This window comes from Lagenorhynchus albirostris, chromosome 18, assembly GCF_949774975.1.
Source record: "Lagenorhynchus albirostris chromosome 18, mLagAlb1.1, whole genome shotgun sequence".
In the NCBI taxonomy this organism is placed as follows: Eukaryota; Metazoa; Chordata; class Mammalia; order Artiodactyla; family Delphinidae; genus Lagenorhynchus; species Lagenorhynchus albirostris.
The window spans coordinates 55,297,547-55,314,649 of NC_083112.1; the positions used below are offsets into that span (position 1 = coordinate 55,297,547).

General features: G+C 34.4%; 2 pseudogenes; one reads left to right on the forward strand and one right to left on the reverse strand.

The window, feature by feature from the left end:
• Positions 1 to 1,103: 1,103 nt before the first annotated feature.
• LOC132508728 (large ribosomal subunit protein eL8-like) overlaps positions 1,104 to 17,103 on the reverse strand; it is a 51,559-nt pseudogene continuing 35,559 nt past the window's right edge.
• On the forward strand, positions 11,112 to 11,224 carry LOC132509053 (U6 spliceosomal RNA; annotated as a pseudogene).

The following is a 17,103-nucleotide window of genomic DNA, read 5'->3' on the forward strand; positions in this document are numbered from 1 at the left end:
AGGATTATTTTCTTTTACTTCTGTAAAAAGTACCATTGGGATTTTAATAAGTATTGCATTAAATCTGTAGATCATTTGGGTAGTATGGACATTTTAACAATATTAAGTCTTCTAACCCATGAACATGAGATGTTTTTCCAATTATTTGCTTCTTCTTTAATTTCTTTCATCTATGATTTGTAAATAGGATTGTCTTCTCAATTTCCTTTTTGGATCATTTGTTTTCAGTGTATAGAAGTGCAACTGATTTTTGTATGTTGATGTTGTGTACTGCAACTTTACTGAATTCACTTATTAATTCTAATAGTGTTTGTGTGTGTGTGTGTGTGTAATCTTTAGGATTTTCTATAATTATGATGATTTATATGTCCCAAACAATTTAATATCAGATAATCATTTAAATAGGATAAACATTATTTTATACATATTTCTTCTTTGTGAATTGTCCAATCATAATCATGTCATTTGCACAATTTAATGTATATTTCATAGCATTTATTTGTTATAGTGTATTACTTAGGTTGAATATTATTTCTTTATCTTACACTAAAAAAAACCTTTCTCTAATTTTTATCTGCCTCATGTTTTGCTTTATGGTGTTATTAAATATATCAGATCATTACAATGCTAGTCTTCTTAAAATTACTTATATATTATATTATGGTTTCTTTCTTTGAAAACATTCTCATAAAAACTGTTTCTATTCCCATGTGATAGTCTCTAAGTAAGGTTTCCAATAATTCATTTTTTCTCTATATGCATGCCACTGTTCACACCAAAAGGTAGTCTTTCTCCTCCTCTTAAACCTTGGTTGGCCTTGTGACTTCCTTTGAAGTGCAGTGCTGAAGGGATAATCTGGACCTCTCAAGACTAGGCCTATTATGTACCATTAGTTTTGTTACCTTTGCTGGTGGCCAGAACTACAGGCAGGAGACTTTCAGTCAAAACTAGTTAGGCAGAGAGGAAATTATTTTGGATGTTGAAGAAAGAGGAAAATATTATGAATTGGTGGAGCAGTTAGAAGAGATATAGAATGTGTCAATACCTGACAAACTTGTGAATTTGGTATAGATGATTTCTGGTAAGAAATTTAAAACTGCAAATTAACTTTTTGTACCTACCTGTGTGAAGGTGATAGTGGTATAGGTATTCCTGTGGACTAGACTTCCCAACTGGCCTTCCCCTTGATAATGCAGTCAGTAACTCTATCCTATGACACATGGAAGGCAGGTAGACAGCCAGCTCCATGGGATCCATGTCATGTGCAATCAGTACCTTCTGAGTCTTCTTGTTCTCCACCAAAATGGTAGCACTGTTAACCTCTGCTCGAAAAACAGGTGGCCACTGAGAGGGAAAATTCCCTTTGCTTGCAGTTTTCTTCTCAGCCTTGGCAAACAGTCTCTGCTCCTTCTCTTGCTTTATCTCTGATATGTATTTATCGGCCAGCCCAAGCAGTTGAGAAGCTATTTGGTGGCACAAGGCCTGGGTGAACTGGTTAATCATGGGAGGCACTTTTAGCTGCTTATGGTGGATAGCCCTTTGCCACCACAACTGGATGGAGCAGGGGCATTTTACAAAGTAGGTGAGGGCCCTTTGGGGCTAGATGTCCTGTCAAATGCCAAATTATCGGGTCTTTTCTCAAACAGGGGATTTACCACCTTCTTGGCCTCCTGCTTCTTCACGACAGCAGGCACCAGGGCCACTTTCTTCCCCGTGGCCTTCTATCCCTTTGGTATCTTGGGTAGCTGGAAGAAAAGTTGTATTCTAATATATAGATGATTTATTTGGAAATTTGAAAAATAACTCTGAATTTTTAAACTTCCCTGTTTGTATAATTTAACATCAATATTTTGATTCATTTTGGATTTATTGATCTTATTTTTCCTAATATTTTGTTTCTTATATTTAAAAAATTCTACATATTTTTTTCCAAATTCTATATATTAAATTTTCCAAAGGTAATAAATTATAAGTTAGTGGTCTGGCTCAACATTGCAATCCTCTTTCTCTCTCTCTTTACACACACTTTATTGTATATTATAATTAATAAATAACATTTTAATTTTTATTTAAATATTACTCATAGAATTATTTATGGCCTTGATGCCTGCTGTTGCATTGAACCAGTCTTGCATATTTTTTTTTGTTACATACTTGAAATGACTTAAGGTAGATTGTTCATATTTACATATGTTCAGTAAAATTAAAAACACAACTCTATGCAACATTTTATTAAAGTAAATCACAATCTTTTGTCAATGCCTGCATATTTTCTACACAATGCCTGCAAGTTTTCAACAAGGGAAACTTTCTGATGTATTTGAATTTTCTCCTTTAGGTAATGGTCAGTATGTTACAGTGTCAATTTCAAACCAAAATCAGTACGTCTGTGGTCCATAGATAATTTATATATCAATTTATCAGTTACTTGGAGTGAAAAGAGAATATCTTCTTGGAATGAAAGATAACTACTGATGATAATTGATATATACTATAGACATAGAATTTTAAACCATGCTATCTTGAACAATGCTATTGTATTACAATATAGATTTACTATGGTTCTGGGGAGACCATTAATGACACAAGACTGATGGATAATTTTTGAGAACTAACTTATGTTCCTCATTGTTTAATATATGTGGAAATGTCACAGTGTCACTTTTTCTTTAATTACATTAGCTATTTTATTAAAATGTTCAATAAGTTCATCCTGAAAACACTGGATGAGGGATATTTTGACTGTCTAAAAATGCTAAAGGGAAGAGTAATTTGGGGAATTGGTTGAAGATGGGACTTAGGAAGACACAGGTCTCACCTATTCCCAGGGACACACCAAAGTTACAGCTACCTGTGGAATAATTCTCTCTGAAGATAATCAGAGGACCAGCAGAACAGCTCTTCCACAACAAACAATAAGAAGGCCACATTGAGTAAGGTAGGAGAGGAAGAGAGGCAGTCTCCACAGGGCCCCTACCAGTAGAGTAGCGACCCACAAGCAGGAGGGATATCACAAAATATCACAAAAAAGGAGCTTCTTCCTGAAGAATGAGGCATTTGAGTCTCACATCAGGTACCCCAACCCTTGGGAACTGCGCTGGAAAGATGAACCCCAAAATAATTGACTTTGAAAAACAATAGGGCTTATGTCCAGGAGACTCAAAAGGCTATAGGAAACTGAGACTCCACTTTTAAAGGGCTCTTCACAGACTCACCCTGGGACCCAGCTCAAAAGCAGCAATTTGGAAATCACCTAGACCATACATGAAGAAGATTCATTAACTAACCTAAAGTGTCTGTCAGAGGGACAGATGTCTCTTGAAACTCTTTCTGGGGATGTAATTGCTTGCAGGTGCCATTTTTTTTCAATCTCCTACTCTGCTAGCTTGAGGCTGGCAGGTGCCATTTATTGATAGTCTCTCTCTACCTTGCTAAGGCTGCTTGCCCTGCCCCAGTGTTACACTATTCCAAAAAATTAAACTGGAGAGAACATTTCCAAACTCATTTAATGGAGGCCTGCATTACCCTGATACCAAACCAGACAAGGATATCACAAAAAATGAAAATTACAGGCCAATATCTCTGATGATCAAAGATGGAAAAATCCTCAAGAAAATATTAGCAAACTGAATTCAAAAATATATTAAAAAGAACATACGCCATGATCAAGTGGGATTTATTCCAGAGATGCATGGATGGCTCAACATCTGCAAATCAATCAATATGATACACTATGTTAGCAAAATGAAGGATAAAAATTGTATGATCATTCCAGTAGATTCAGAAAAAAAATTGACAAAATTCAACATCCTTTCATGATATAAACTCTCAACCAACTGGTTACAGAAGGAATGTACTTCAACATAATAAAGGCCATATATGACAAACCCATAGCTAACATTATACTCAACAAGGAAAAACAAAGTTTTTCTTCTATGGTCAGTAACAAGACAAGGATATCACTCTCACCACTTTTATTCAACGGAGTATTGGAAGTCCTAGCCAGAGCAATTAGGCAATAAAAAGTAATTAAAGTTATCCAAATAAGAAAGAAAGAAGTACAACTGTCACCATTTGTGGATAGAAAACCCTAAAGACTCCACCAAAAATCTGTTAGAACTAATAAGTGAACTCAATACATTTGTAGGATACAAAATCAATATACAGAAATCTATGGCATTTTTATACACTAGTAATGAATTATCAGAAAGAGAAATTAAGAAAACTATTTCATTTACAACTATGTAAAAAAGAAGAAAATACCTAGGAATAAATTTAATCAAGGTTAAAAACTGCACTGAAAACTATAAGACATTGATGAAAGAAACTAAAGAAGTAACAAATAAGTGGAAGGATGTTCCATGGATTGGAAGAATTATTAAAATGTTCAAACTACCCAAAACAATCTACAGATTCAGTGTACGCCCTATCAAAATTCCAATGGCATATTTCACAGAACTAGAACAAATAATTCTAAAATTTGTGTGGTTTATAAAAGATCCCAAATAGCCAAAAAAATCTTGAGAAAGAAGAACAAAGATGAGGTATCAAGTTCCTGATTTCAAACTATACTACAAAGTTATAGTAATCAAAAGTATGGTATTGGCATGACAACAGAAACACAGATCAGTGGAACAGAACAAAGAGCCCAGACATATATGGACAGTTAATTTCCAACAAAGGATCCAGGCATGGACAATGGGGAAAGGACAGTCTCTTCAATAAATGGTGTTGGGAAATCTTGACATGCAAAAGAATGAATCTAGACTACTTTCTTACACCCTACAAAAAAATTAACTTAAAAAGGATTGAATACTTGAATATAAGACCTGAAACCGTAAATTCTTAGAAGAAAACTTATGTGGTAAACTCCTTGACATTGGTCTTAGTGATTATTTTGGGAGGTATGAATCTAAAGGCAAGGGAAACAAAAATAAACATAAGCTGCTACATCAAACTAAAGGGCTTCTGTACATTGAAGGAAATCATCAACAAAATGAAAAGGCAACCCACTGAATGGAAGAAAATAATTGCAAATCATAACCTTGATAAGGGGTTAATATCCAAAATATATTTAAGAAAACAAAACAGTCAGGCATCTCAACAACAAAAAAAGAAACAGCCCATTGAAAATATGGGCAGAGGATCTAAATAGAAATTTTTTCAAAGAATACATACAAATGGCCAACAGGCACATGAAGAGATGTTCAACATTACTAAATACCAGGGAAATACAAATCGAAACCACAATGAGATAACTTCTCACACCTGTTAGAATGGCTGTTATCAGAAAGATAAGAAATAACAAATGTTGAAGAGGATGTGGAAAATAGAGAAATCTCATATACTATTTGTTGGAATGTAAACTTGTATAGCCACCATTGAAAATGATTCGGAAATTTCTCAAAATTTAAAAATAGAACTACCATATGATCAAGCTTTTCCATTTCTGGATATTTACCTGGAAAATGTGAAAACACTAATTTGAAAAAATATATACATCCATGTTCATTGCAGCATTATTTACAATAACCAAGATAAGGAAACAAGCTAAATGTTCATAAATGGATGCATAGATAAAAAAGATGTGAGCCATATATATATATATATATATATATATACACACACACACACATATACATGTAATAGAATACTACACAACCATAAAAAGAAGGAAGTCTTGTCATTTGCAACAAAATGGAAGGACTTTGAGGGTATTATACAATGTGAAATAACTCAGACGGAGAAAGACAAATACCATGTTTTCACTTATATGTGGAATCTGAAAACAAACAGACGAATCAAATCAAAAACAAACTCATAGATAGAGAGAACGGACTGGTGGTTACCAAAGGAGGAGGTTGAGGGGTAGCAAAAGCATAGGGAGTCAGTTGTATGGTGATGGATGATAACTAGTAGACTTTTGGTGGTGATCAATTTGAGGTGTATCCAAATATCAAATTATAATATTATACACCTGAAACTAATGTAAGGTTATATACCAATTTTAACTCAATTTTTTTTAAAAAAGTAATTTGGCAAAGGATTATCAAAATAGAAAGACAACCTAAAGGATTTAAGGTAAATCCCAAAGTGACAAACATATAGCTCCAGTTTTATTTCTGCCTATATGCCAAACTGAAAATGGAGATGTATACTGATTAAACTACTGAAGAGTTTACACACTAAAATTTCTTCAGGCTGTTGTTATACTACAATGAATGCCCACAGTTCAAAACACATTATAATGTACTTGGAAAATTCTTCCTATCACAGAATATATTGAGAGTGATATATATATATATATTTATTTATGCCACAGATTTATTTCTATGCCACAGATTTGGATATAGCTAAAAATGACAAAATTAGTATTAGGATTCAAATATATAAAAAATAAAATGAACAGAAGTTACCTTTCTTGCCCTTTCAAATGATATCTTATTGTAAGAGGATGTGAATACATTCAGAGGTAATCTAATATGCATTTCATTATTCACAAAATTCCAATAAATTATGTATCTTTCCTCTAGTGTGACATTAGCTTCTTAATGAAATGAAGCACATCTTTCTGTGCAAATATGTAGAACAAATATCTGATACTTGTTAGGTTTTATATTTTTTATTAACTAATTTAAATGAGTAATTTTTATGGTTAAATAGTGACTTTTATACATACATAATCAAGAAATTCCAACATTCACAGGACTGGATTTCAGAGTTTTAGGATCAATGACTACTTCTCTCCATTTCCCCCCGTTTTAATGGGGATGCCTGTAGATGTTCCCACGTGACTGTTCAACTGCTGCATGTTGATTTGTTGGGGAGGGGCTGGAAAACTTGTCTCTATATTTTACAGTTAACTGGTTTCTTTCATTACAGAGAACTACACACAAAGAGCCTCATCCATATCTAGATCCAATCTTGTTAGGTGATAAGATTATAGACTTAGAGCAAAATCTTTAATGGGATCAGTGTCTCGTGAATGTCTCATTATAAGGAGAATCAATGTATTTTGCATGTGGGAAGGATATAAACAACTAGAGTCCAGAGGGTGATCACAGATGCTAGGGTTGCACACATGATCTCTAGCTCTTGGTGTTCACATCCCTGTGTGATCCTCTTCTGAGTGTGGACAGGGTCTATGACTTGCTGGTAACGAGTAGAATAAAGCAAGATGATGGGTGCATGTTTTTACATGTTCACGATTAGGTTATGTAAGGCTGTAAACTGTGTTGCTACAATAATTTCTCTTCCTTGCTGGTTTTGCAGAAGGAAGCTGCCATGTTGTGTGTGAGTTGCATGGCAAGTTGCTAAAAGTGGCTTCCAAGGAACACCCAGCAAGAAAATGGGGTTTTTAGTTCCACAGCCTTCTAAGTAACTGAATCCTGCCTCCATGAAAGATTAGAAGTGGATCATTTCAGAGTAAAGTGTCAGATGAGACCACAGCGTCAGCCAACACAGTAATTGCATCCTTATGAGAATTTGAATTAACTAAGTCATGCCCAAACTCTTAAAGCTTTAGACACTATGATATGATAATAATAATAATGTGTTGTCATAAACACTAAGTCTGTGTTAATATTGTTATGTCACAATAGATAACTAATACAGAGGAATTTCATAATGATTCAGAAATCATTCTTAATCTCCAGATTGCCATCATGGAGAAAAAACACAATTATTTCAATCAAACCTCTTCTTTCACTTCTTAGAAAATTATACTGAAAGGCAAATGATCCTAACTAAAATACTATATTTCATGTCTCAAAACAATTACTCCAGCCATTTTTGATATGGGTATTTCTTGATTGGAAAAACAAAAATAATCAGTTATACTGGGGAAGATATTTGACTGACATGTAAAAATTGAATAGGCGGAAGGGAAATGGTATATAATGTTCCATTATATTCAAGCAGGAATATTCTTATGGAGAAGTGATTGAAAGGGATGAGCGTCTTGGTGAAGATGCTGTACTAATAGGCTGTTTACACCCTCTGTTTTGATATATAGTCATACTAATGTTTACAAAATATAGGCTATAACTTCTCTTTCCTCAATAACCCAAAGATCTTCCCAAGTTGTATTTTCAGTGGTCATGTGACACAAGTTATAGAGGTATGTGATCAATGGAGGCTGATTCTTTAAAGATTTAAGACCATTTCCCATAATTCAATCCAAGTTCAAAAGGGAGGGAGAGGATCATAAATAATCAATTAAGTGACTACTAGAAATAGCCCTTAAAGATACATCAACACAAAAATACCTTTCACAATGTGGCATGGGGAAATAAATACACTACATTAGGTGGAAGTAGTTTGAAGTAATTTATGGTTTTTGAAGTCTAGACCAATTAGATACCAAATTGCAGGATCCTCCACTTTGCTGTGTGAAACTTGGGCAACTTTTTCAACACATTGTGAGAATTTTATCTTTATGTATAAAATGAGGATATAATCCATCATATAGGGTGATTGTGGTTCCTTGAGTAAATGAATGAGAATGCACTGTGTGCCATAAAATAACATCACTAATTAAAACCATTATTGTTATCATTAGTTCTGCTTCTGCCACTAATCAGTGGTGAGAAACTAAGAGTGTGATTTTCTGAAATTCATTTATGTGTAGGAGAAATGATGATGTTGTAATTAATACTGCTAATAATCTGTACCAACTATTGATTATTTTAACGAATGATGTCTTTCTGGTCGTGGAAAATAAATGACCAACATTCAGTTTTTCCCTTAAAGTTATACTAAAAGTTTCTTCTATAAGGAAATATAACATGTTAAAAGTCTAATTTACAAAGGCATTAACTTACAAAATGCTTTTTTATTTGATATTATTTTAACTATTGCATGGCTTTATGCCATTTCATGGTTTTGATTAAATCCTGAATCAACAATTTTTAATAGCCTTTGATAAGACTACAAGTTTCCTTAATCCTTGTGAACATTGGAAGATGGGAAAATGTATCCAGCTGGACCTTGCCTCAATGAATTATCTTCTATATAATCAAGCATTAAGTAATCATAATAAAAATATTTAAAGACTTATATATGTTTGGGGAAAAATGTTTTTTTATACCCATCTTGTAAAGTGAACCTGGAGGGACATTTTCCCCTATCTTGCAGTAGCAAAATAAATAAAATTATGCACAATAATACAAAAACAATGTGGGCAATTTGTGTGTATATATAACAATTATATTTTTACATTTAAAATTTTTTTGAAACAATCTCAAAGTTAATAAGTGTGGCAAGTACATCACAAATAACTTTTTTCTGAATCATCTAAGAGTAAGCTGCTGACTTGATGCCCAATCACTCACAAAAAATTTTTGTGTATATTTCTTCCAATCATGTTCTAGAAAACCACAATGTAAACATGAAGATCAGGAATTGATATTAATATATTACTACCATCTACTCCTGAGACCATTCAAATTTCTCCAGTTATTCTCGTAATATCCATTAAAATAAAGGAGTAAAGTCCAGAATTACACACATGCATTTATTTTCTACGTCATTTTGATTTTATTCATTTGGAACAGTTCTCAGTTTTTCCTTGACTTTCATGACCTTGACACATGGGCATATTAAAAACCAGTTGTTTTTGATAATGCCCTTCTATTTGGGATTATCAAATATCTCATCATAATTCAATTCAGATTAAGTATTTTGGGCAGGTTTAACAAAGAAGTGATGCCGTGTCCTTCCCATCCAATCCTGTAATGGCATACCATTTTAATTTGTCTCATTACTTGTTTACTTATTTTGACTTTGAGCACTTGATTAAGATGACACATACTAGTGTTATCCATTCTAAAGTTTCTCTTTCTTTTTCTCTCTTTTATTTTTTTCCCTTTCTTTATATATATATAAGTACTGGGATGGAGATAGTCTGAGACTTCATCAAACATCTATTCACTAATTTATATTAGTGTAGACTCATGAGTTCTTATTTTAGTTAATCAGGTGTAATCCATTAATATCATCATTTTGACATTTAAGTTTTTTACAGTGAGGATCTCTTTAAATGGACTTACATATCCTTTGGCATGCACTCATCATTTTTTGAACTCTTCTTTATTTTCTGGCCTAGAAAATACCCCATTGGAATCTCATTTTGTATTTTCCTCACCCCACTACTAAAATGAGTCATTTCTCAATGGAATTCTAGGTTATTTTAATGGAGAATAGAGTACAGAAAAGATTTTAGTGCTAGGTGTGTTCATTGTTATTGGTATGTCACTTCTCATAGGACCATTGTAGTAGATAGAGCCAGAAATACACACACACACACACACACACACACACACACACACACACATATTTATTTCTATATCCATCTCAATAGGTTAAAATCTCTGAGTTTACAATATCTCTAATTTAAATCCAATAACATAGGGTTGATTTTCATTTTCTCCATTTCTACGCAGTCTCCTCTTGCATGCCCTTCTCATACTTAGGTATTATATACTAAGCCAGGCTTCAGCCTCCCCAAGAAGATACCCTTCTTACACTGCTCTAAATCCAATACTCTAGCCTGGGCAGCTGCTGTCATCTCTGCCCCCCTGCCCAAGGTTGAGTTCTAATCCTGTTCTGGTACCAATAGCCCTTGCTGGGCTGTCTGTTTCCTTTGAACGCCATCCTCACTCTACTTACTTAGCCTCTGACTCTGGATTGTGGAGCACCTTGATCCCTTATCAACACAACACACACACACATAAGCACCTGTCTTGCTTATCCCCACCTACTGTTTGTGACTGGAGTCATCAGGAAGGGAAATAGGTGTGGAAAAGGAAGAATAACTACAGTTTATTTCAATATGTTGCATCACATGTTAGAATAACAAAATCCCAGAATGAGCCAAATTTCAAACCTCACAAAAACAAACTCTTGTACATAGCACAAACTCTGTGACATACTGTCTATGACTATTGAACATTTTGAAGAATGATATCCTAAAAAAGTATCTATTTTAAACTCATTACATGTTCATATTATTGGGTTAAATGTTTATTGTTATCTTAAATAAGTTTCTTGTGTCATAAGATTAAAAACTCAAATTGTTGTTTGATATAAGAAATTTAAAGAGTGTTACAGTAGTGCTCGCTTCAGCAGCACATATACTAAAATTGGAACGATACAGAGAAGATTGGCACTAGCACGGCCCCTGCGTGAGGATGACATGCAAATTCGTGAAGCGTTCCATATTTTTTACCAATAGCATTTTTCACAGAACTAGAACAAAAAATTTCACAATTTGTATGGAAACACAAAAGACCCCGAATAACCAAAACAAGCTTGAGAAAGAAAAACGGAGCTGGAGGAGTCAGGCTCCCAGACTTCAGACTATACTACAAAGCTACATTAATCAAGACAGTATGGTAGTGGCACAAAAACAGAAATATAGATCAGTGGAACAGGATAGAAAGCCCAGAGATAAACCCATGCACCTATGGTCAACTAATCTATGACAAAGGAGGCAAGGATATACAATGGAGAAAAGACAGCCTTTTCAATAAGTGGTGCTAGGAAAACTGGACAGCTACATGTAAAAGAATGAAATTAGAACACCCTCTAGGACCATACACAAAAATAAACTCAAAATGGATAAAAGACCTAAATGTAAGGTCAGACACTATAAAACTCTGAGAGGAAAACATAGGCAGAACACTCTATGACATAAATCACAGCAAGATCCTTTTTGACTCAGCTCCTAGAGAAATGGAAATAAAAACAAAAATTAAAAAATGGGACCTAATGAAACTTAAAAGCTTTTGCACAGCAAAGGAAACCATAAACAAGATGAGAAGACAACCCTCAGAATGGGAGAAAATATTTGCAAATGAAGCAAATGACAAAGCATTAATCTCCAAAATTTACAAGCAGCTCGTGGAGCTCAATATCAAAAAACCAAACAACCCAATCCAAAAATGGGCAGAAAACCTAAACAGACATTTCTCCAAAGAAGATATACAGATTGCCCACAAACACATGAAAGAATGCTCAACATCACTAATTATTAGAGAAATGCAAATCAAAACTACAATGAGGTATCACCTCACACCAGTCAGAATGGCCATCATCTGAAATCTACAAACAATAAATGCTAGAGAGGGTGTGGAGAAAAGGGAACCCTCTTGCACTGTTGGTGGGAATGTAAATTGATAAGCCACTATGGAGAACTGTATGGAGGTTCCTTAAAAAACTAAAAATAGAACTACCATACGACCCAGCAATCCCACTACTGGACATATACCCTGAGAAAACCATAATTCAAAAAGAGTTATGTACCACAATGTTCACTGCAGCTCTATTTACAATAGCGAGGATGTGGAAGCAAACCTAAGTGTCCATTGACAGATGAATGGATAAAGAAGATGTGGCACATATATACAGTCGAATATTACTCAACCATAAAAAAGAAACGAAATTGAGTTATTTGTAGTGAAGTGGATGGACCTAGAGTCTGTCATACAGAGTGAAGTAAGTCAGAAAGAGAAAAACAATTACCGTATGCTAACACATATATATGGAATCTAAAAAAAAAAAATGGTTCTGAAGAACCTAGGGGCAGGACAGGAATAAATACACAGACATAGAGAATGGACTTGAGGACACAGGAAGGGGGAAGGGTAAGCTGGGACAAAGTGAGAGAGTGGCATGGACATATATATACACTACCAAATGTAAAATTGAAAGCTATTGGGATGCAGCCACATAGCACAGGGAGATCAGCTCGGTGATTTGTGACCACCTAGAGGGGTGGGATAGGGAGGGTGGGAGGGAGACGCAAGAGGGAGGAGATATGGGGATATATGTATATGTATGCCTGATTCACTTTGTTATAAAGCAGAAACTAACACACCATTGTAAAGCAATTATACTCCAATAAAGATGTTAAAAAAAAGAGTGTTACAGTAAATCATAAGTTATGTATTAAAGTTATATTTTAATTAATTCACATAAGTTTAATGCTAAAATATTAGTATGAGATATAATCATATGTAAACATATTCTGCTATAAAATATCAAATTAAGAAATAGAGTAAAAAAATCAGTATTATATATATACTGTCAGTGCAGATTGAGTCAAAGGTCTTTCATGACCATGTAACAATATTAGTGAATTTATTTCTGAGCTTTATATTCTCTTATACTGATGTATATGTCTATATCAGAGCTAGTCTATATGATGTTAAATTGAGTAGACTTGTAAAATAGCTGTTTATACCACAAAACCATTACAATATGCTAAGAATTTTTAAATGGGTAAAGATAATGTGTGGATTACTAATCGTGGTAGAATAACAATAATGTTGACCAGTGATAAAGATAATTTAAGAAATTGTAATTGACAACAAATTGTTTAGGTTAAATCAAACCACATCCAACCACACTCAGAATAAGCAGTTTTATACTAGGCTTGTATCTACTATAAGATGAGAAAATACAGAAGGCAAAATTGAAAATTTTAAATAGCAACAGTATATAATAGAAAGATACAACACTCAATACAGACATCTTCTGGGGAAACAATTAAGATTCCAAAACTGAAGTGCATAAGAAGGGGACTTGTCCACCTGGATGGTGGATATAAAAATTGCCAAGGAGGGGAAAGGGAAGCTGAGACGAAGTGAGAGAGTAGCATTTGATAAATTTTACATTTACCAAATGTAAAATTGATGGCTAGTGGGAAGCTGCTGCATAGCACAGGGAGATCAGCTCGATGCTTTGTGATGACCTAGAGGGGTGGAATAGGAAGAGGGAGGCTCAAGAGGGAGGGGATATGGGGATATATGTATACATATAGCTGATACACTTTGTTCTACAGCAGAAACTAACACAACATTGTAAATTAATTATACTCCAATAAAGATGTAAAAAAAATAAAATTGCCAAGAAAGACGTGAAAGTTTTGGCTTTGGTGCTATGGTTCATTAAACATATCTGAAGTCTCAGCTGATTTAATATGAAAACCCTAGCTCTCTATGTCTTATGGTAAAATCATACCTGCAGTGGGGGAAACTAAGAATTATGAACTTCAAGTTATAAATAAAATTATACAAAATATTGCACATCCATTAATTAATATAAATAATAAAATCTGACAGAATTAAGTGTTAGAATCTGACTCCAGATGCTACATAACTGGTAGGATTTTAAGTGGCTTCTATTTCTGAAGGTTGAAAATGCCACATACCCTACAACCCAGAAATTCTGTTTGCCAGTATATACCAAGGGGAAACTTTGCCATATGTACTCTGGGATACATTTCCAAGAATGGTCAGAGCACTACTTTTCATAACAAATTTCAGAAAACAAACTTGATTTCACTGGTGGGAAAATGGATGTATGAGCAAGACAGAATATTATGTGGCTGAAAATGATTGAATTAGGGTAAACACAATAATATAGATAAATCATAGAAACGTAATAGTAACTGGAAAAACAAATGACCCAGGAATGTGCATAAAGAGTGATATCCACTTTCTAAGTTAAAAAAAATAATAATGTGTGAGTGTGGGTGTGTATCTGTGTGTGTGTGTGCATATGTCGTTTTTAATAGCACAATAGACGCTTTAAAACTGTATAACAATGATTGTGAGATTCAGGATGGTTTCTCAGATGAAATGCTGGGGGATAATGGTGCCCATGGAGCAAACAGGTCAAATTTCCCAGTAGATTTACTGGCATTTATTAACTAATGAAAACAAGATAACCAATGTGAGAAAATAAATATAAAAAGACCATGCAAGAATTTAAAAGATTGCAATAATTCTAATTCTGTGTAACTATGTTTAAAAAAAAAGTATACCCATTTGTGTTAGAACATTTGTAACAAATGCAGTCTCAGAGTACTAATCAGGTTTTTAATAGTAGCTTTGTTTTTATCTTCAGTGTTTAAAAATTAAAAGTTTTTAAGAAAATCTGAAGTATCTTAATGTGAAGAATGTTTAACTAAGTCATCAATCAATTTTAAATTTTGGAGGAAATGTAATTTCTGAAACTAAAGCACATGCTTTAATAATTATTTAAGCAGAATGGGTGTTGGGTTTGAGTGGAGTTAGTAGGGCATCCATGCAGAGATAAGTGGCAGTGACTGCAGTGTGAAGTGTGAGGGGGAGAGAAGTGAATCAGTGCAGGGGTGCAAACTGGCCTGGGGTTATTGCTGAATTTGGTGATTCCACATAGGAAGTTAGGGGTACAAGTTCAGCAATGGGGTGTTAGTGTCCAGTTAGTTTGAAGAAGGAGGCTTCCATGCATTTTCCAAGCTGGAGTTGATGAGGAGAGAATTTGCATGGTAGAAGACGTGACTTCTTGTGGGATGTCACAGTTCAAGGAGAGTCAGGTGTTTAGATAGTGGTGGTGGAGTGGCAGAATCCCAACAAGAACCCAAATACATTGAGCAGGGTGTCCACACACAGTGCCAGCGCTTGCTTACATACTGAGAAACTAATCAAATAAGTAAACACACTGAGAAAAGCAGGAGACTGGTTACTCCTTGTCTGAAAAGGGAGATACTTACAAACATGGAATTTGAGAAATCAGTGTGCTCCTTGATTTTGATAGATGATAGAGGTAGAGAGATAGACAGATGATAGGTGATAGATAGGTAGATAGATAGCTCTGTGGGCGTGTGCACGCGCATGTGCGCACATGCACTTATACATGTGTGGGAAGCTTGCTCTGTCCACTGTCAGGGCATGAGTGCAGCAACATTCAAATAACAATGAAAACATCAAGGTCTAGATCTTTGTTTCCAAATATAATCCTCCACAGTTGTCTAGAAACGAGGATTCCTTGAGGAAATTACAGGTTTCTGTGCTAGGGGAGGGAAAGTACAAGGTGAGACTGGAATATGTTTTGTACCAGACAGTAAGAACTCAAAGAATGATTGGGACATGATAAAAATCACAAAAGCCAGCTTAAAGAATTTTCATGGACAAATATGGGGCACCTTGAGCATCAAAATAATAATGCGAATGGATTAAAACTCACTAAATACAAAAGGAATCTATGAGTCCATCGCAATATGAATAAGTGAACTCTGCTTCAGTAATATGGCTGATTGTCTGAGTACCTGGAGTACAAGAAATTACATAGGGTGAGTTAGCTGCTTCCTCAGACCTGAAAACATAACATTGGGTCAAAATATAAGTGCACTACAGATATGAATTAAGATATTTCTGTTTTAATAATGCTGTAATGGAGACAGAATTAGGAGTTATCTACAGTCTTGTGAAGTTCTCAGGGCTATTTTAATTTACAGAACCATTAAGTTTTGTTACACACCAGAAATATCTTGAAGGGAAAGAAATGTTACTATGTGTCACTGTTACCTTTCAAAGTGACCAGCCTTATGTGAAAATTGTTACATTAATGTGGTTGACTTGCTTTGGTGACCATGAAACAGGCCTCCTAATATTAGCACTCTTATGTGGTCCCTTCTCAAATTAATTCTAGACTGGCCTGTGAGTACTTTAAATATAAGTATAAAATATACTGAAGTATTTATAAATAGATTGTGGTATATAATACCTGCAAATTTCTATTACATGATTAAAAACCAAAAAAATGTGTGTGTGTTTGGGGAGGATGATATAGATAAACAAATGACCAAAATGTGAGTGTGGGTAACAGGAGTTCTGTGTTCTATTCTGCAATTTGTCTATAATTATGAAAACATACTAAGATAAAAAATAATGAAATCAATGTTTATTTAATAATTTTTATTGAGTGGAAGATTTTTCAGAGACAGTTTACACAAATTAAAGGCATTAAGTAATGGACAGGTGTATACAATTAAGGTCTTTTGGCAGAAAGCATCACTTCTAGATTGTAGCTGAGCTGAAAATAAACCTCTGCTGAGCATTTCCTGAATTATGGGTCTAAAACATTCTCCTTAGCTCTGGCAACTTGGTGTTTTACTCATGCTGTCTTATAACTTGTGCAGACTGAAAAATGATATTTCATATCATTACTCCCCTGCTTCATCCAGCCACTGAGAAGAGAATGCTGAGTTTGATAGGTGTTCAAATAAATGCAAATTGGCCCTCAAACAATCACTCGCCTACCTGATTTTTAAAAAAT